Genomic DNA, 23,646 nt, shown 5'->3' with positions numbered 1-23,646 from the left:
GGGGTCTAAGTCATATACAGTATAGTGGTGTAATGATATAGTTATGGGTCATATACAGTATAGTGGTGTAATGATATAGTTATGGGGTCTAAGTCATATACAGTATAGTGGTGTAATGATATAGTTATGGGGTCTAAGTCATATACAGTATAGTGGTGTAATGATATAGTTATGGGGTCTAAGTCATATACAGTATAGTGATGTAATGATATAGTTATGGGTCATATACAGTATAGTGGTGTAATGATATAGTTATGGGTCATATACAGTATAGTGGTGTAATGATATAGTTATGGGTCATATACAGTATAGTGGTGTAATGATATAGTTATGGGTCATATACAGTATAGTGGTGTAATGATATAGTTATGGGTCATATACAGTATAGTGGTGTAATGATATAGTTATGGGGTCTAAGTCATATACAGTATAGTGGTGTAATGATATAGTTATGGGGTCTAAGTCATATACAGTATAGTGGTGTAATGATATAGTTATGGGTCATACAGTATAGTGGTGTAATGATATAGTTATGGGGTCTAAGTCATATACAGTATAGTGATGTAATGATATAGTTATGGGGTCTAAGTCATATACAGTATAGTGGTGTAATGATATAGTTATGGGTCATATACAGTATAGTGGTGTAATGATATAGTTATGGGGTCTAAGTCATATACAGTATAGTGGTGTAATGATATAGTTATGGGTCATATACAGTATAGTGGTGTAATGATATAGTTATGGGTCATATACAGTATAGTGGTGTAATGATATAGTTATGGGTCATATACAGTATAGTGGTGTAATGATATAGTTATGGGTCATATACAGTATAGTGGTGTAATGATATAGTTATGGGGTCATATACAGTATAGTGGTGTAATGATATAGTTATGGGTCATATACAGTATAGTGGTGTAATGATATAGTTATGGGGTCTAAGTCATATACAGTATAGTGGTGTAATGATATAGTTATGGGGTCTAAGTCATATACAGTATAGTGTAGTAATGATATAGTTATGGGTCATATACAGTATAGTGGTGTAATGATATAGTTATGGATCATATACAGTATAGTGTAGTAATGATATAGTTATGGGTCATATACAGTATAGTGGTGTAATGATATAGTTATGGGTCATATACAGTATAGCGATGTAATGATATAGTTATGGGGTCTAAGTCATATACAGTATAGTGATGTAATGATATAGTTATGGGGTCTAAGTCATATACAGTATAGTGGTGTAATGATATAGTTATGGGGTCTAAGTCATATACAGTATAGTGGTGTAATGATATAGTTATGGGTCATATACAGTATAGTGATGTAATGATATAGTTATGGGGTCTAAGTCATATACAGTATAGTGGTGTAATGATATAGTTATGGGGTCTAAGTCATATACAGTATAGTGGTGTAATGATATAGTTATGGGGTCATATACAGTATAGTGGTGTAATGATATAGTTATGGGTCATATACAGTATAGTGGTGTAATGATATAGTTATGGGTCATATACAGTATAGTGGTGTAATGATATAGTTATGGGTCATATACAGTATAGTGGTGTAATGATATAGTTATGGGGTCTAAGTCATATACAGTATAGTGGTGTAATGATATAGTTATGGGTCATATACAGTATAGTGGTGTAATGATATAGTTATGGGGTCTAAGTCATATACAGTATAGTGGTGTAATGATATAGTTATGGGGTCATATACAGTATAGTGGTGTAATGATATAGTTATGGGTCATATACAGTATAGTGGTGTAATGATATAGTTATGGGTCATATACAGTATAGTGGTGTAATGATATAGTTATGGGTCATATACAGTATAGTGGTGTAATGATATAGTTATGGGTCATATACAGTATAGTGGTGTAATGATATAGTTATGGGTCATATACAGTATAGTGGTGTAATGATATAGTTATGGGTCATATACAGTATAGTGGTGTAATGATATAGTTATGGGTCATATACAGTATAGTGGTGTAATGATATAGTTATGGGTCATATACAGTATAGTGGTGTAATGATATAGTTATGGGGTCTAAGTCATATACAGTATAGTGGTGTAATGATATAGTTATGGGTCATATACAGTATAGTGATGTAATGATATAGTTATGGGTCATATACAGTATAGTGGTGTAATGATATAGTTATGGGGTCTAAGTCATATACAGTATAGTGGTGTAATGATATAGTTATGGGTCATATACAGTATAGTGGTGTAATGATATAGTTATGGGTCATATACAGTATAGTGGTGTAATGATATAGTTATGGGGTCTAAGTCATATACAGTATAGTGGTGTAATGATATAGTTATGGGTCATATACAGTATAGTGGTGTAATGATATAGTTATGGGTCATATACAGTATAGTGGTGTAATGATATAGTTATGGGGTCTAAGTCATAACAGTATAGTGGTGTAATGATATAGTTATGGGTCATATACAGTATAGTGGTGTAATGATATAGTTATGGGTCATATACAGTATAGTGGTGTAATGATATAGTTATGGGGTCATATACAGTATAGTGGTGTAATGATATAGTTATGGGGTCTAAGTCATATACAGTATAGTGGTGTAATGATATAGTTATGGGTCATATACAGTATAGTGGTGTAATGATATAGTTATGGGGTCATATACAGTATAGTGGTGTAATGATATAGTTATGGGTCATATACAGTATAGTGGTGTAATGATATAGTTATGGGTCATATACAGTATAGTGGTGTAATGATATAGTTATGGGTCATATACAGTATAGTGGTGTAATGATATAGTTATGGGTCATATACAGTATAGTGGTGTAATGATATAGTTATGGGTCATATACAGTATAGTGGTGTAATGATATAGTTATGGGGTCTAAGTCATATACAGTATAGTGGTGTAATGATATAGTTATGGGTCATATACAGTATAGTGGTGTAATGATATAGTTATGGGGTCTAAGTCATATACAGTATAGTGGTGTAATGATATAGTTATGGGGTCATATACAGTATAGTGGTGTAATGATATAGTTATGGGTCATATACAGTATAGTGGTGTAATGATATAGTTATGGGTCATATACAGTATAGTGGTGTAATGATATAGTTATGGGTCATATACAGTATAGTGGTGTAATGATATAGTTATGGGGTCTAAGTCATATACAGTATAGTGGTGTAATGATATAGTTATGGGGTCTAAGTCATATACAGTATAGTGGTGTAATGATATAGTTATGGGTCATATACAGTATAGTGGTGTAATGATATAGTTATGGGTCATATACAGTATAGTGGTGTAATGATATAGTTATGGGTCATATACAGTATAGTGGTGTAATGATATAGTTATGGGTCATATACAGTATAGTGGTGTAATGATATAGTTATGGGTCATATACAGTATAGTGGTGTAATGATATAGTTATGGGTCATATACAGTATAGTGGTGTAATGATATAGTTATGGGTCATATACAGTATAGTGGTGTAATGATATAGTTATGGGTCATATACAGTATAGTGATGTAATGATATAGTTATGGGTCATATACAGTATAGTGGTGTAATGATATAGTTATGGGGTCTAAGTCATATACAGTATAGTGGTGTAATGATATAGTTATGGGTCATATACAGTATAGTGGTGTAATGATATAGTTATGGGTCATATACAGTATAGTGGTGTAATGATATAGTTATGGGGTCTAAGTCATATACAGTATAGTGGTGTAATGATATAGTTATGGGTCATATACAGTATAGTGGTGTAATGATATAGTTATGGGTCATATACAGTATAGTGGTGTAATGATATAGTTATGGGGTCTAAGTCATATACAGTATAGTGGTGTAATGATATAGTTATGGGTCATATACAGTATAGTGGTGTAATGATATAGTTATGGGTCATATACAGTATAGTGGTGTAATGATATAGTTATGGGGTCATATACAGTATAGTGGTGTAATGATATAGTTATGGGGTCTAAGTCATATACAGTATAGTGGTGTAATGATATAGTTATGGGTCATATACAGTATAGTGGTGTAATGATATAGTTATGGGGTCATATACAGTATAGTGGTGTAATGATATAGTTATGGGTCATATACAGTATAGTGGTGTAATGATATAGTTATGGGTCATATACAGTATAGTGATGTAATGATATAGTTATGGGTCATATACAGTATAGTGGTGTAATGATATAGTTATGGGGTCATATACAGTATAGTGATGTAATGATATAGTTATGGGTCATATACAGTATAGTGGTGTAATGATATAGTTATGGGGTCTAAGTCATATACAGTATAGTGGTGTAATGATATAGTTATGGGTCATATACAGTATAGTGGTGTAATGATATAGTTATGGGGTCTAAGTCATATACAGTATAGTGGTGTAATGATATAGTTATGGGTCATATACAGTATAGTGGTGTAATGATATAGTTATGGGTCATATACAGTATAGTGGTGTAATGATATAGTTATGGGTCATATACAGTATAGTGGTGTAATGATATAGTTATGGGGTCTAAGTCATATACAGTATAGTGGTGTAATGATATAGTTATGGGTCATATACAGTATAGTGGTGTAATGATATAGTTATGGGTCATATACAGTATAGTGGTGTAATGATATAGTTATGGGTCATATACAGTATAGTGGTGTAATGATATAGTTATGGGTCATATACAGTATAGTGGTGTAATGATATAGTTATGGGGTTTAAGTCATATACAGTATAGTGATGTAATGATATAGTTATGGGGTCATATACAGTATAGTGGTGTAATGATATAGTTATGGGTCATATACAGTATAGTGGTGTAATGATATAGTTATGGGTCATATACAGTATAGTGGTGTAATGATATAGTTATGGGTCATATACAGTATAGTGGTGTAATGATATAGTTATGGGTCATATACAGTATAGTGGTGTAATGATATAGTTATGGGTCATATACAGTATAGTGGTGTAATGATATAGTTATGGGGTCTAAGTCATATACAGTATAGTGGTGTAATGATATAGTTATGGGTCATATACAGTATAGTGGTGTAATGATATAGTTATGGGTCATATACAGTATAGTGGTGTAATGATATAGTTATGGGTCATATACAGTATAGTGGTGTAATGATATAGTTATGGGTCATATACAGTATAGTGGTGTAATGATATAGTTATGGGTCATATACAGTATAGTGGTGTAATGATATAGTTATGGGTCATATACAGTATAGTGGTGTAATGATATAGTTATGGGGTCTAAGTCATATACAGTATAGTGGTGTAATGATATAGTTATGGGGTCTAAGTCATATACAGTATAGTGGTGTAATGATATAGTTATGGGTCATATACAGTATAGTGGTGTAATGATATAGTTATGGGGTCTAAGTCATATACAGTATAGTGGTGTAATGATATAGTTATGGGGTCTAAGTCATATACAGTATAGTGGTGTAATGATATAGTTATGGGTCATATACAGTATAGTGGTGTAATGATATAGTTATGGGGTCTAAGTCATTACAGTATAGTGGTGTAATGATATAGTTATGGGGTCTAAGTCATATACAGTATAGTGATGTAATGATATAGTTATGGGTCATATACAGTATAGTGGTGTAATGATATAGTTATGGGTCATATACAGTATAGTGGTGTAATGATATAGTTATGGGTCATATACAGTATAGTGGTGTAATGATATAGTTATGGGTCATATACAGTATAGTGGTGTAATGATATAGTTATGGGGTCATATACAGTATAGTGGTGTAATGATATAGTTATGGGGTCTAAGTCATATACAGTATAGTGGTGTAATGATATAGTTATGGGGTCTAAGTCATATACAGTATAGTGTGTAATGATATAGTTATGGGTCATATACAGTATAGTGGTGTAATGATATAGTTATGGGTCATATACAGTATAGTGGTGTAATGATATAGTTATGGGTCATATACAGTATAGTGGTGTAATGATATAGTTATGGGTCATATACAGTATAGTGGTGTAATGATATAGTTATGGGGTCTAAGTCATATACAGTATAGTGGTGTAATGATATAGTTATGGGGTCTAAGTCATATACAGTATAGTGGTGTAATGATATAGTTATGGGGTCTAAGTCATATACAGTATAGTGGTGTAATGATATAGTTATGGGTCATATACAGTATAGTGGTGTAATGATATAGTTATGGGGTCTAAGTCATATACAGTATAGTGGTGTAATGATATAGTTATGGGGTCTAAGTCATATACAGTATAGTGGTGTAATGATATAGTTATGGGGTCATATACAGTATAGTGGTGTAATGATATAGTTATGGGTCATATACAGTATAGTGGTGTAATGATATAGTTATGGGTCATATACAGTATAGTGGTGTAATGATATAGTTATGGGTCATATACAGTATAGTGGTGTAATGATATAGTTATGGGTCATATACAGTATAGTGGTGTAATGATATAGTTATGGGGTCTAAGTCATATACAGTATAGTGGTGTAATGATATAGTTATGGGTCATATACAGTATAGTGGTGTAATGATATAGTTATGGGTCATATACAGTATAGTGGTGTAATGATATAGTTATGGGGTCTAAGTCATATACAGTATAGTGGTGTAATGATATAGTTATGGGTCATATACAGTATAGTGGTGTAATGATATAGTTATGGGTCATATACAGTATAGTGGTGTAATGATATAGTTATGGGTCATATACAGTATAGTGGTGTAATGATATAGTTATGGGGTCTAAGTCATATACAGTATAGTGGTGTAATGATATAGTTATGGGTCATATACAGTATAGTGGTGTAATGATATAGTTATGGGTCATATACAGTATAGTGGTGTAATGATATAGTTATGGGTCATATACAGTATAGTGGTGTAATGATATAGTTATGGGTCATATACAGTATAGTGGTGTAATGATATAGTTATGGGGTCTAAGTCATATACAGTATAGTGGTGTAATGATATAGTTATGGGGTCATATACAGTATAGTGGTGTAATGATATAGTTATGGGTCATATACAGTATAGTGGTGTAATGATATAGTTATGGGTCATATACAGTATAGTGGTGTAATGATATAGTTATGGGTCATATACAGTATAGTGGTGTAATGATATAGTTATGGGTCATATACAGTATAGTGGTGTAATGATATAGTTATGGGTCATATACAGTATAGTGGTGTAATGATATAGTTATGGGGTCTAAGTCATATACAGTATAGTGGTGTAATGATATAGTTATGGGTCATATACAGTATAGTGGTGTAATGATATAGTTATGGGTCATATACAGTATAGTGGTGTAATGATATAGTTATGGGTCATATACAGTATAGTGGTGTAATGATATAGTTATGGGTCATATACAGTATAGTGGTGTAATGATATAGTTATGGGGTCTAAGTCATATACAGTATAGTGGTGTAATGATATAGTTATGGGGTCTAAGTCATATACAGTATAGTGGTGTAATGATATAGTTATGGGTCATATACAGTATAGTGGTGTAATGATATAGTTATGGGTCATATACAGTATAGTGGTGTAATGATATAGTTATGGGGTCTAAGTCATATACAGTATAGTGGTGTAATGATATAGTTATGGGGTCTAAGTCATATACAGTATAGTGGTGTAATGATATAGTTATGGGTCATATACAGTATAGTGGTGTAATGATATAGTTATGGGGTCTAAGTCATATACAGTATAGTGGTGTAATGATATAGTTATGGGTCTGTCATATACAGTATAGTGATGTAATGATATAGTTATGGGTCATATACAGTATAGTGGTGTAATGATATAGTTATGGGTCATATACAGTATAGTGGTGTAATGATATAGTTATGGGTCATATACAGTATAGTGGTGTAATGATATAGTTATGGGTCATATACAGTATAGTGGTGTAATGATATAGTTATGGGGTCATATACAGTATAGTGGTGTAATGATATAGTTATGGGTCATATACAGTATAGTGGTGTAATGATATAGTTATGGGGTCTAAGTCATATACAGTATAGTGGTGTAATGATATAGTTATGGGGTCTAAGTCATATACAGTATAGTGGTGTAATGATATAGTTATGGGTCATATACAGTATAGTGGTGTAATGATATAGTTATGGGTCATATACAGTATAGTGGTGTAATGATATAGTTATGGGTCATATACAGTATAGTGGTGTAATGATATAGTTATGGGTCATATACAGTATAGTGGTGTAATGATATAGTTATGGGGTCTAAGTCATATACAGTATAGTGATGTAATGATATAGTTATGGGGTCATATACAGTATAGTGGTGTAATGATATAGTTATGGGGTCTAAGTCATATACAGTATAGTGGTGTAATGATATAGTTATGGGTCATATACAGTATAGTGGTGTAATGATATAGTTATGGGGTCTAAGTCATATACAGTATAGTGGTGTAATGATATAGTTATGGGGTCTAAGTCATATACAGTATAGTGGTGTAATGATATAGTTATGGGGTCATATACAGTATAGTGGTGTAATGATATAGTTATGGGTCATATACAGTATAGTGGTGTAATGATATAGTTATGGGTCATATACAGTATAGTGGTGTAATGATATAGTTATGGGTCATATACAGTATAGTGGTGTAATGATATAGTTATGGGTCATATACAGTATAGTGGTGTAATGATATAGTTATGGGGTCTAAGTCATATACAGTATAGTGGTGTAATGATATAGTTATGGGTCATATACAGTATAGTGGTGTAATGATATAGTTATGGGGTCTAAGTCATATACAGTATAGTGGTGTAATGATATAGTTATGGGGTCATATACAGTATAGTGGTGTAATGATATAGTTATGGGTCATATACAGTATAGTGGTGTAATGATATAGTTATGGGTCATATACAGTATAGTGGTGTAATGATATAGTTATGGGTCATATACAGTATAGTGGTGTAATGATATAGTTATGGGTCATATACAGTATAGTGGTGTAATGATATAGTTATGGGTCATATACAGTATAGTGGTGTAATGATATAGTTATGGGTCATATACAGTATAGTGGTGTAATGATATAGTTATGGGGTCTAAGTCATATACAGTATAGTGGTGTAATGATATAGTTATGGGTCATATACAGTATAGTGGTGTAATGATATAGTTATGGGTCATATACAGTATAGTGGTGTAATGATATAGTTATGGGGTCTAAGTCATATACAGTATAGTGGTGTAATGATATAGTTATGGGTCATATACAGTATAGTGGTGTAATGATATAGTTATGGGTCATATACAGTATAGTGGTGTAATGATATAGTTATGGGGTCTAAGTCATATACAGTATAGTGGTGTAATGATATAGTTATGGGTCATATACAGTATAGTGGTGTAATGATATAGTTATGGGTCATATACAGTATAGTGGTGTAATGATATAGTTATGGGTCATATACAGTATAGTGGTGTAATGATATAGTTATGGGGTCTAAGTCATATACAGTATAGTGGTGTAATGATATAGTTATGGGTCATATACAGTATAGTGGTGTAATGATATAGTTATGGGGTCATATACAGTATAGTGGTGTAATGATATAGTTATGGGTCATATACAGTATAGTGGTGTAATGATATAGTTATGGGTCATATACAGTATAGTGGTGTAATGATATAGTTATGGGTCATATACAGTATAGTGGTGTAATGATATAGTTATGGGTCATATACAGTATAGTGGTGTAATGATATAGTTATGGGTCATATACAGTATAGTGGTGTAATGATATAGTTATGGGGTCTAAGTCATATACAGTATAGTGGTGTAATGATATAGTTATGGGTCATATACAGTATAGTGGTGTAATGATATAGTTATGGGGTCTAAGTCATATACAGTATAGTGTTGTAATGATATAGTTATGGGTCATATACAGTATAGTGGTGTAATGATATAGTTATGGGTCATATACAGTATAGTGGTGTAATGATATAGTTATGGGGTCTAAGTCATATACAGTATAGTGGTGTAATGATATAGTTATGGGTCATATACAGTATAGTGGTGTAATGATATAGTTATGGGTCATATACAGTATAGTGGTGTAATGATATAGTTATGGGTCATATACAGTATAGTGGTGTAATGATATAGTTATGGGGTCTAAGTCATATACAGTATAGTGGTGTAATGATATAGTTATGGGTCATATACAGTATAGTGGTGTAATGATATAGTTATGGGGTCATATACAGTATAGTGGTGTAATGATATAGTTATGGGTCATATACAGTATAGTGGTGTAATGATATAGTTATGGGTCATATACAGTATAGTGGTGTAATGATATAGTTATGGGTCATATACAGTATAGTGGTGTAATGATATAGTTATGGGGTCATATACAGTATAGTGGTGTAATGATATAGTTATGGGTCATATACAGTATAGTGGTGTAATGATATAGTTATGGGGTCTAAGTCATATACAGTATAGTGGTGTAATGATATAGTTATGGGTCATATACAGTATAGTGGTGTAATGATATAGTTATGGGGTCTAAGTCATATACAGTATAGTGGTGTAATGATATAGTTATGGGGTCATATACAGTATAGTGGTGTAATGATATAGTTATGGGTCATATACAGTATAGTGGTGTAATGATATAGTTATGGGTCATATACAGTATAGTGGTGTAATGATATAGTTATGGGTCATATACAGTATAGTGGTGTAATGATATAGTTATGGGGTCTAAGTCATATACAGTATAGTGGTGTAATGATATAGTTATGGGTCATATACAGTATAGTGGTGTAATGATATAGTTATGGGGTCTAAGTCATATACAGTATAGTGGTGTAATGATATAGTTATGGGGTCTAAGTCATATACAGTATAGTGGTGTAATGATATAGTTATGGGTCATATACAGTATAGTGGTGTAATGATATAGTTATGGGTCATATACAGTATAGTGGTGTAATGATATAGTTATGGGTCATATACAGTATAGTGGTGTAATGATATAGTTATGGGTCATATACAGTATAGTGGTGTAATGATATAGTTATGGGGTCTAAGTCATATACAGTATAGTGGTGTAATGATATAGTTATGGGTCATATACAGTATAGTGGTGTAATGATATAGTTATGGGTCATATACAGTATAGTGGTGTAATGATATAGTTATGGGTCATATACAGTATAGTGGTGTAATGATATAGTTATGGGTCATATACAGTATAGTGGTGTAATGATATAGTTATGGGGTCTAAGTCATATACAGTATAGTGGTGTAATGATATAGTTATGGGGTCTAAGTCATATACAGTATAGTGGTGTAATGATATAGTTATGGGTCATATACAGTATAGTGGTGTAATGATATAGTTATGGGGTCTAGTCATACAGTATAGTGTGTAATGATAGTTATGGGTCATATACAGTATAGTGGTGTAATGATATAGTTATGGGTCATATACAGTATAGTGGTGTAATGATATAGTTATGGGGTCTAAGTCATATACAGTATAGTGGTGTAATGATATAGTTATGGGGTCTAAGTCATATACAGTATAGTGGTGTAATGATATAGTTATGGGTCATATACAGTATAGTGGTGTAATGATATAGTTATGGGTCATATACAGTATAGTGGTGTAATGATATAGTTATGGGGTCTAAGTCATATACAGTATAGTGGTGTAATGATATAGTTATGGGGTCTAAGTCATATACAGTATAGTGGTGTAATGATATAGTTATGGGGTCTAAGTCATATACAGTATAGTGGTGTAATGATATAGTTATGGGTCATATACAGTATAGTGGTGTAATGATATAGTTATGGGTCATATACAGTATAGTGGTGTAATGATATAGTTATGGGTCATATACAGTATAGTGGTGTAATGATATAGTTATGGGGTCATATACAGTATAGTGATGTAATGATATAGTTATGGGTCATATACAGTATAGTGGTGTAATGATATAGTTATGGGGTCATATACAGTATAGTGGTGTAATGATATAGTTATGGGGTCATATACAGTATAGTGGTGTAATGATATAGTTATGGGTCATATACAGTATAGTGGTGTAATGATATAGTTATGGGTCATATACAGTATAGTGGTGTAATGATATAGTTATGGGTCATATACAGTATAGTGGTGTAATGATATAGTTATGGGTCATATACAGTATAGTGGTGTAATGATATAGTTATGGGGTCTAAGTCATATACAGTATAGTGGTGTAATGATATAGTTATGGGGTCTAAGTCATATACAGTATAGTGGTGTAATGATATAGTTATGGGGTCATATACAGTATAGTGATGTAATGATATAGTTATGGGTCATATACAGTATAGTGGTGTAATGATATAGTTATGGGGTCTAAGTCATATACAGTATAGTGGTGTAATGATATAGTTATGGGGTCTAAGTCATATACAGTATAGTGGTGTAATGATATAGTTATGGGGTCTAAGTCATATACAGTATAGTGGTGTAATGATATAGTTATGGGTCATATACAGTATAGTGGTGTAATGATATAGTTATGGGTCATATACAGTATAGTGGTGTAATGATATAGTTATGGGTCATATACAGTATAGTGGTGTAATGATATAGTTATGGGTCATATACAGTATAGTGATGTAATGATATAGTTATGGGTCATATACAGTATAGTGGTGTAATGATATAGTTATGGGGTCATATACAGTATAGTGGTGTAATGATATAGTTATGGGGTCATATACAGTATAGTGGTGTAATGATATAGTTATGGGTCATATACAGTATAGTGGTGTAATGATATAGTTATGGGGTCATATACAGTATAGTGATGTAATGATATAGTTATGGGTCATATACAGTATAGTGGTGTAATGATATAGTTATGGGTCATATACAGTATAGTGGTGTAATGATATAGTTATGGGGTCATATACAGTATAGTGATGTAATGATATAGTTATGGGGTCATATACAGTATAGTGGTGTAATGATATAGTTATGGGTCATATACAGTATAGTGGTGTAATGATATAGTTATGGGGTCATATACAGTATAGTGGTGTAATGATATAGTTATGGGGTCTAAGTCATATACAGTATAGTGGTGTAATGATATAGTTATGGGGTCATATACAGTATAGTGGTGTAATGATATAGTTATGGGTCATATACAGTATAGTGGTGTAATGATATAGTTATGGGGTCTAAGTCATATACAGTATAGTGGTGTAATGATATAGTTATGGGTCATATACAGTATAGTGGTGTAATGATATAGTTATGGGTCATATACAGTATAGTGGTGTAATGATATAGTTATGGGGTCTAAGTCATATACAGTATAGTGGTGTAATGATATAGTTATGGGTCATATACAGTATAGTGGTGTAATGATATAGTTATGGGGTCTAAGTCATATACAGTATAGTGGTGTAATGATATAGTTATGGGGTCATATACAGTATAGTGGTGTAATGATATAGTTATGGGGTCTAAGTCATATACAGTATAGTGGTGTAATGATATAGTTATGGGGTCATATACAGTATAGTGGTGTAATGATATAGTTATGGGTCATATACAGTATAGTGGTGTAATGATATAGTTATGGGTCATATACAGTATAGTGGTGTAATGATATAGTTATGGGTCATATACAGTATAGTGGTGTAATGATATAGTTATGGGTCATATACAGTATAGTGGTGTAATGATATAGTTATGGGGTCTAAGTCATATACAGTATAGTGTTGTAATGATAGAGTTATGGGTCATATACAGTATAGTGGTGTAATGATATAGTTATGGGTCATATACAGTATAGTGGTGTAATGATATAGTTATGGGTCATATACAGTATAGTGGTGTAATGATATAGTTATGGGGTCTAAGTCATATACAGTATAGTGGTGTAATGATATAGTTATGGGTCATATACAGTATAGTGGTGTAATGATATAGTTATGGGTCATATACAGTATAGTGGTGTAATGATATAGTTATGGGGTCTAAGTCATATACAGTATAGTGGTGTAATGATATAGTTATGGGGTCTAAGTCATATACAGTATAGTGGTGTAATGATATAGTTATGGGTCATATACAGTATAGTGGTGTAATGATATAGTTATGGGGTCTAAGTCATATACAGTATAGTGGTGTAATGATATAGTTATGGGTCATATACAGTATAGTGGTGTAATGATATAGTTATGGGGTCTAAGTCATATACAGTATAGTGGTGTAATGATATAGTTATGGGTCATATACAGTATAGTGATGTAATGATATAGTTATGGGTCATATACAGTATAGTGGTGTAATGATATAGTTATGGGTCATATACAGTATAGTGGTGTAATGATATAGTTATGGGTCATATACAGTATAGTGGTGTAATGATATAGTTATGGGGTCATATACAGTATAGTGGTGTAATGATATAGTTATGGGTCATATACAGTATAGTGGTGTAATGATATAGTTATGGGTCATATACAGTATAGTGGTGTAATGATATAGTTATGGGTCATATACAGTATAGTGGTGTAATGATATAGTTATGGGTCATATACAGTATAGTGGTGTAATGATATAGTTATGGGTCATATACAGTATAGTGGTGTAATGATATAGTTATGGGTCATATACAGTATAGTGGTGTAATGATATAGTTATGGGGTCATATACAGTATAGTGGTGTAATGATATAGTTATGGGTCATATACAGTATAGTGGTGTAATGATATAGTTATGGGTCATATACAGTATAGTGGTGTAATGATATAGTTATGGGTCATATACAGTATAGTGGTGTAATGATATAGTTATGGGTCATATACAGTATAGTGGTGTAATGATATAGTTATGGGTCATATACAGTATAGTGGTGTAATGATATAGTTATGGGTCATATACAGTATAGTGGTGTAATGATATAGTTATGGGTCATATACAGTATAGTGGTGTAATGATATAGTTATGGGTCATATACAGTATAGTGGTGTAATGATATAGTTATGGGGTCTAAGTCATATACAGTATAGTGGTGTAATGATATAGTTATGGGTCATATACAGTATAGTGGTGTAATGATATAGTTATGGGGTCTAAGTCATATACAGTATAGTGGTGTAATGATATAGTTATGGGTCATATACAGTATAGTGGTGTAATGATATAGTTATGGGGTCTAAGTCATATACAGTATAGTGGTGTAATGATATAGTTATGGGGTCATATACAGTATAGTGGTGTAATGATATAGTTATGGGTCATATACAGTATAGTGGTGTAATGATATAGTTATGGGGTCATATACAGTATAGTGGTGTAATGATATAGTTATGGGGTCTAAGTCATATACAGTATAGTGGTGTAATGATATAGTTATGGGTCATATACAGTATAGTGGTGTAATGATATAGTTATGGGTCATATACAGTATAGTGGTGTAATGATATAGTTATGGGTCATATACAGTATAGTGGTGTAATGATATAGTTATGGGGTCTAAGTCATATACAGTATAGTGGTGTAATGATATAGTTATGGGGTCTAAGTCATATACAGTATAGTGGTGTAATGATATAGTTATGGGTCATATACAGTATAGTGGTGTAATGATATAGTTATGGGGTCTAAGTCATATACAGTATAGTGGTGTAATGATATAGTTATGGGGTCTAAGTCATACAGTATAGTGGTGTAATGATATAGTTATGGGGTCTAAGTCATATACAGTATAGTGGTGTAATGATATAGTTATGGGTCATATACAGTATAGTGGTGTAATGATATAGTTATGGGGTCTAAGTCATATACAGTATAGTGGTGTAATGATATAGTTATGGGGTCTAAGTCATATACAGTATAGTGATGTAATGATATAGTTATGGGTCATATACAGTATAGTGGTGTAATGATATAGTTATGGGTCATATACAGTATAGTGGTGTAATGATATAGTTATGGGTCATATACAGTATAGTGGTGTAATGATATAGTTATGGGTCATATACAGTATAGTGGTGTAATGATATAGTTATGGGTCATATACAGTATAGTGGTGTAATGATATAGTTATGGGGTCTAAGTCATATACAGTATAGTGGTGTAATGATATAGTTATGGGGTCTAAGTCATATACAGTATAGTGTAGTAATGATATAGTTATGGGTCATATACAGTATAGTGGTGTAATGATATAGTTATGGGTCATATACAGTATAGTGGTGTAATGATATAGTTATGGGTCATATACAGTATAGTGGTGTAATGATATAGTTATGGGTCATATACAGTATAGTGGTGTAATGATATAGTTATGGGTCATATACAGTATAGTGGTGTAATGATATAGTTATGGGTCATATACAGTATAGTGGTGTAATGATATAGTTATGGGTCATATACAGTATAGTGGTGTAATGATATAGTTATGGGTCATATACAGTATAGTGGTGTAATGATATAGTTATGGGTCATATACAGTATAGTGGTGTAATGATATAGTTATGGGGTCTAAGTCATATACAGTATAGTGGTGTAATGATATAGTTATGGGGTCTAAGTCATATACAGTATAGTGGTGTAATGATATAGTTATGGGTCATATACAGTATAGTGGTGTAATGATATAGTTATGGGTCATATACAGTATAGTGGTGTAATGATATAGTTATGGGGTCTAAGTCATATACAGTATAGTGGTGTAATGATATAGTTATGGGTCATATACAGTATAGTGGTGTAATGATATAGTTATGGGTCATATACAGTATAGTGGTGTAATGATATAGTTATGGGTCATATACAGTATAGTGGTGTAATGATATAGTTATGGGGTCTAAGTCATATACAGTATAGTGGTGTAATGATATAGTTATGGGGTCTAAGTCATATACAGTATAGTGGTGTAATGATATAGTTATGGGTCATATACAGTATAGTGGTGTAATGATATAGTTATGGGGTCTAAGTCATATACAGTATAGTGGTGTAATGATATAGTTATGGGTCATATACAGTATAGTGGTGTAATGATATAGTTATGGGTCATATACAGTATAGTGGTGTAATGATATAGTTATGGGGTCATATACAGTATAGTGATGTAATGATATAGTTATGGGGTCTAAGTCATATACAGTATAGTGATGTAATGATATAGTTATGGGTCATATACAGTATAGTGGTGTAATGATATAGTTATGGGTCATATACAGTATAGTGGTGTAATGATATAGTTATGGGTCATATACAGTATAGTGGTGTAATGATATAGTTATGGGGTCTAAGTCATATACAGTATAGTGGTGTAATGATATAGTTATGGGGTCTAAGTCATATACAGTATAGTGGTGTAATGATATAGTTATGGGGTCTAAGTCATATACAGTATAGTGGTGTAATGATATAGTTATGGGTCATATACAGTATAGTGGTGTAATGATATAGTTATGGGTCATATACAGTATAGTGGTGTAATGATATAGTTATGGGGTCTAAGTCATATACAGTATAGTGGTGTAATGATATAGTTATGGGTCGTCATATACAGTATAGTGGTGTAATGATATAGTTATGGGGTCTAAGTCATATACAGTATAGTGGTGTAATGATATAGTTATGGGTCATATACAGTATAGTGGTGTAATGATATAGTTATGGGTCATATACAGTATAGTGGTGTAATGATATAGTTATGGGTCATATACAGTATAGTGGTGTAATGATATAGTTATGGGTCATATACAGTATAGTGGTGTAATGATATAGTTATGGGTCATATACAGTATAGTGGTGTAATGATATAGTTATGGGTCATATACAGTATAGTGGTGTAATGATATAGTTATGGGTCATATACAGTATAGTGGTGTAATGATATAGTTATGGGGTCTAAGTCATATACAGTATAGTGGTGTAATGATATAGTTATGGGGTCATATACAGTATAGTGGTGTAATGATATAGTTATGGGGTCTAAGTCATATACAGTATAGTGGTGTAATGATATAGTTATGGGTCATATACAGTATAGTGGTGTAATGATATAGTTATGGGTCATATACAGTATAGTGGTGTAATGATATAGTTATGGGGTCTAAGTCATATACAGTATAGTGGTGTAATGATATAGTTATGGGTCATATACAGTATAGTGGTGTAATGATATAGTTATGGGGTCTAAGTCATATACAGTATAGTGGTGTAATGATATAGTTATGGGTCATATACAGTATAGTGTTGTAATGATATAGTTATGGGTCATATACAGTATAGTGTTGTAATGATATAGTTATGGGTCATATACAGTATAGTGGTGTAATGATATAGTTATGGGGTCTAAGTCATATACAGTATAGTGGTGTAATGATATAGTTATGGGGTCTAAGTCATATACAGTATAGTGATGTAATGATATAGTTATGGGTCATATACAGTATAGTGGTGTAATGATATAGTTATGGGGTCTAAGTCATATACAGTATAGTGGTGTAATGATATAGTTATGGGTCATATACAGTATAGTGGTGTAATGATATAGTTATGGGTCATATACAGTATAGTGGTGTAATGATATAGTTATGGGGTCTAAGTCATATACAGTATAGTGATGTAATGATATAGTTATGGGTCATATACAGTATAGTGGTGTAATGATATAGTTATGGGTCATATACAGTATAGTGGTGTAATGATATAGTTATGGGGTCATATACAGTATAGTGGTGTAATGATATAGTTGTGGGGTCTAAGTCATATACAGTATAGTGATGTAATGATATAGTTATGGGTCATATACAGTATAGTGGTGTAATGATATAGTTATGGGGTCTAAGTCATATACAGTATAGTGGTGTAATGATATAGTTATGGGGTCTAAGTCATATACAGTATAGTGGTGTAATGATATAGTTATGGGGTCATATACAGTATAGTGGTGTAATGATATAGTTATGGGTCATATACAGTATAGTGGTGTAATGATATAGTTATGGGGTCTAAGTCATATACAGTATAGTGGTGTAATGATATAGTTATGGGTCATATACAGTATAGTGGTGTAATGATATAGTTATGGGTCATATACAGTATAGTGGTGTAATGATATAGTTATGGGTCATATACAGTATAGTGGTGTAATGATATAGTTATGGGTCATATACAGTATAGTGGTGTAATGATATAGTTATGGGGTCTAAGTCATATACAGTATAGTGTTGTAATGATATAGTTATGGGTCATATACAGTATAGTGATGTAATGATATAGTTATGGGGTCTAAGTCATATACAGTATAGTGGTGTAATGATATAGTTATGGGGTCTAAGTCATATACAGTATAGTGGTGTAATGATATAGTTATGGGGTCTAAGTCATATACAGTATAGTGGTGTAATGATATAGTTATGGGTCATATACAGTATAGTGGTGTAATGATATAGTTATGGGGTCTAAGTCATATACAGTATAGTGGTGTAATGATATAGTTATGGGGTCTAAGTCATATACAGTATAGTGGTGTAATGATATAGTTATGGGTCATATACAGTATAGTGGTGTAATGATATAGTTATGGGGTCTAAGTCATATACAGTATAGTGTTGTAATGATATAGTTATGGGTCATATACAGTATAGTGATGTAATGATATAGTTATGGGTCATATACAGTATAGTGGTGTAATGATATAGTTATGGGGTCTAAGTCATATACAGTATAGTGGTGTAATGATATAGTTATGGGGTCTAAGTCATATACAGTATAGTGGTGTAATGATATAGTTATGGGGTCTAAGTCATATACAGTATAGTGGTGTAATGATATAGTTATGGGTCATATACAGTATAGTGGTGTAATGATATAGTTATGGGTCATATACAGTATAGTGGTGTAATGATATAGTTATGGGGTCATATACAGTATAGTGGTGTAATGATATAGTTATGGGTCATATACAGTATAGTGGTGTAATGATATAGTTATGGGTCATATACAGTATAGTGTTGTAATGATATAGTTATGGGTCATATACAGTATAGTGGTGTAATGATATAGTTATGGGTCATATACAGTATAGTGGTGTAATGATATAGTTATGGGTCATATACAGTATAGTGGTGTAATGATATAGTTATGGGTCATATACAGTATAGTGGTGTAATGATATAGTTATGGGTCATATACAGTATAGTGGTGTAATGATATAGTTATGGGGTCATATACAGTATAGTGGTGTAATGATATAGTTATGGGTCATATACAGTATAGTGGTGTAATGATATAGTTATGGGTCATATACAGTATAGTGGTGTAATGATATAGTTATGGGTCATATACAGTATAGTGGTGTAATGATATAGTTATGGGGTCTAAGTCATATACAGTATAGTGGTGTAATGATATAGTTATGGGGTCATATACAGTATAGTGGTGTAATGATATAGTTATGGGGTCTAAGTCATATACAGTATAGTGGTGTAATGATATAGTTATGGGGTCTAAGTCATATACAGTATAGTGGTGTAATGATATAGTTATGGGTCATATACAGTATAGTGGTGTAATGATATAGTTATGGGGTCTAAGTCATATACAGTATAGTGGTGTAATGATATAGTTATGGGTCATATACAGTATAGTGGTGTAATGATATAGTTATGGGTCATATACAGTATAGTGGTGTAATGATATAGTTATGGGTCATATACAGTATAGTGGTGTAATGATATAGTTATGGGGTCTAAGTCATATACAGTATAGTGATGTAATGATATAGTTATGGGTCATATACAGTATAGTGGTGTAATGATATAGTTATGGGTCATATACAGTATAGTGGTGTAATGATATAGTTATGGGTCATATACAGTATAGTGGTGTAATGATATAGTTATGGGTCATATACAGTATAGTGGTGTAATGATATAGTTATGGGTCATATACAGTATAGTGGTGTAATGATATAGTTATGGGTCATATACAGTATAGTGGTGTAATGATATAGTTATGGGTCATATACAGTATAGTGGTGTAATGATATAGTTATGGGTCATATACAGTATAGTGGTGTAATGATATAGTTATGGGTCATATACAGTATAGTGGTGTAATGATATAGTTATGGGTCATATACAGTATAGTGGTGTAATGATATAGTTATGGGTCATATACAGTATAGTGGTGTAATGATATAGTTATGGGTCATATACAGTATAGTGGTGTAATGATATAGTTATGGGTCATATACAGTATAGTGGTGTAATGATATAGTTATGGGTCATATACAGTATAGTGGTGTAATGATATAGTTATGGGTCATATACAGTATAGTGGTGTAATGATATAGTTATGGGTCATATACAGTATAGTGGTGTAATGATATAGTTATGGGTCATATACAGTATAGTGGTGTAATGATATAGTTATGGGTCATATACAGTATAGTGGTGTAATGATATAGTTATGGGGTCTAAGTCATATACAGTATAGTGGTGTAATGATATAGTTATGGGGTCATATACAGTATAGTGGTGTAATGATATAGTTATGGGGTCTAAGTCATATACAGTATAGTGGTGTAATGATATAGTTATGGGTCATATACAGTATAGTGATGTAATGATATAGTTATGGGTCATATACAGTATAGTGGTGTAATGATATAGTTATGGGTCATATACAGTATAGTGGTGTAATGATATAGTTATGGGGTCTAAGTCATATACAGTATAGTGATGTAATGATATAGTTATGGGGTCTAAGTCATATACAGTATAGTGGTGTAATGATATAGTTATGGGTCATATACAGTATAGTGGTGTAATGATATAGTTATGGGTCATATACAGTATAGTGGTGTAATGATATAGTTATGGGGTCATATACAGTATAGTGATGTAATGATATAGTTATGGGTCATATACAGTATAGTGGTGTAATGATATAGTTATGGGGTTTAAGTCATATACAGTATAGTGATGTAATGATATAGTTATGGGTCATATACAGTATAGTGGTGTAATGATATAGTTATGGGGTCATATACAGTATAGTGGTGTAATGATATAGTTATGGGTCATATACAGTATAGTGGTGTAATGATATAGTTATGGGGTCATATACAGTATAGTGGTGTAATGATATAGTTATGGGTCATATACAGTATAGTGATGTAATGATATAGTTATGGGGTCTAAGTCATATACAGTATAGTGGTGTAATGATATAGTTATGGGTCATATACAGTATAGTGGTGTAATGATATAGTTATGGGGTCTAAGTCATATACAGTATAGTGGTGTAATGATATAGTTATGGGGTCTAAGTCATATACTGTATAGTGGTGTAATGATATAGTTATGGGGTCTAAGTCATATACAGTATAGTGGTGTAATGATATAGTTATGGGTCATATACAGTATAGTGGTGTAATGATATAGTTATGGGGTCTAAGTCATATACAGTATAGTGGTGTAATGATATAGTTATGGGGTCTAAGTCATATACAGTATAGTGGTGTAATGATATAGTTATGGGTCATATACAGTATAGTGGTGTAATGATATAGTTATGGGGTCTAAGTCATATACAGTATAGTGATGTAATGATATAGTTATGGGGTCTAAGTCATATACAGTATAGTGATGTAATGATATAGTTATGGGGTCTAAGTCATATACAGTATAGTGGTGTAATGATATAGTTATGGGGTCTAAGTCATATACAGTATAGTGGTGTAATGATATAGTTATGGGTCATATACAGTATAGTGGTGTAATGATATAGTTATGGGGTCATATACAGTATAGTGGTGTAATGATATAGTTATGGGGTCTAAGTCATATACAGTATAGTGGTGTAATGATATAGTTATGGGGTCTAAGTCATATACAGTATAGTGGTGTAATGATATAGTTATGGGTCATATACAGTATAGTGATGTAATGATATAGTTATGGGGTCTAAGTCATATACAGTATAGTGGTGTAATGATATAGTTATGGGTCATATACAGTATAGTGGTGTAATGATATAGTTATGGGTCATATACAGTATAGTGATGTAATGATATAGTTATGGGGTCTAAGTCATATACAGTATAGTGACGTAATGATATAGTTATGGGTCATATACAGTATAGTGGTGTAATGATATAGTTATGGGGTCTAAGTCATATACAGTATAGTGGTGTAATGATATAGTTATGGGTCATATACAGTATAGTGGTGTAATGATATAGTTATGGGTCATATACAGTATAGTGGTGTAATGATATAGTTATGGGGTCTAAGTCATATACAGTATAGTGGTGTAATGATATAGTTATGGGTCATATACAGTATAGTGGTGTAATGATATAGTTATGGGTCATATACAGTATAGTGGTGTAATGATATAGTTATGGGTCATATACAGTATAGTGGTGTAATGATATAGTTATGGGTCATATACAGTATAGTGGTGTAATGATATAGTTATGGGTCATATACA

At 32.1% G+C, this 23,646-nt stretch overlaps 1 protein-coding gene across 3 annotated transcripts in view; it reads right to left on the bottom strand.

Annotated features, from left to right (window-relative positions):
• LOC129842185 (formin-2-like) overlaps positions 1 to 23,646 on the bottom strand; it is a 448,967-nt gene that overhangs the window by 99,660 nt on the left and 325,661 nt on the right. The window lies entirely within an intron of this gene.

This window comes from Salvelinus fontinalis, unplaced genomic scaffold, assembly GCF_029448725.1.
Source record: "Salvelinus fontinalis isolate EN_2023a unplaced genomic scaffold, ASM2944872v1 scaffold_0022, whole genome shotgun sequence".
Classification (NCBI taxonomy): domain Eukaryota; kingdom Metazoa; phylum Chordata; class Actinopteri; order Salmoniformes; family Salmonidae; genus Salvelinus; species Salvelinus fontinalis.
The sequence above is the reverse complement of the archived record's forward strand: the minus strand, read 5'-3'. Positions and strand labels throughout refer to the sequence as shown.